Here is a 393-nt window from a genome sequence, read left to right as displayed (position 1 = left end):
ATCCTCCAGCTGATGAAGCTCGAAATGTAACTCGGCTCCAACATTCAGGCTTCTGCATCCGTCAAACTTCAGTTTTATTTTCAGTCATACGGTTTTATCATCTTGCTGTTTATTTATGTTACCTGCTCACTTCCTCCTCTTTTCGTTTTTTTGAATGTTTGGCAAAGTAACGTTTGGATTAAAAGACGATCTATAATGCAAAAATTCACATTTTGCACATTTTTGTATTACATTTGGGTTTCTACTGATTCTGAAAATCTACGTTTCTTCGTGTCTGGAAAATGAGTCATTTCAAAAACATGCCTATTGTTCAGTTGCATTCGACAGGCACTGCGCCGTTACCTAGCAACCCCAGTGGAGTTCCACCCATTACCTAGCAACCCCAGTGGAGTT

The sequence above is a fragment of the Poecilia reticulata genome, linkage group LG12 (assembly GCF_000633615.1).
Source record: "Poecilia reticulata strain Guanapo linkage group LG12, Guppy_female_1.0+MT, whole genome shotgun sequence".
NCBI lineage: Eukaryota > Metazoa > Chordata > Actinopteri > Cyprinodontiformes > Poeciliidae > Poecilia > Poecilia reticulata.
The sequence above is the reverse complement of the archived record's forward strand: the minus strand, read 5'-3'. Positions refer to the sequence as shown.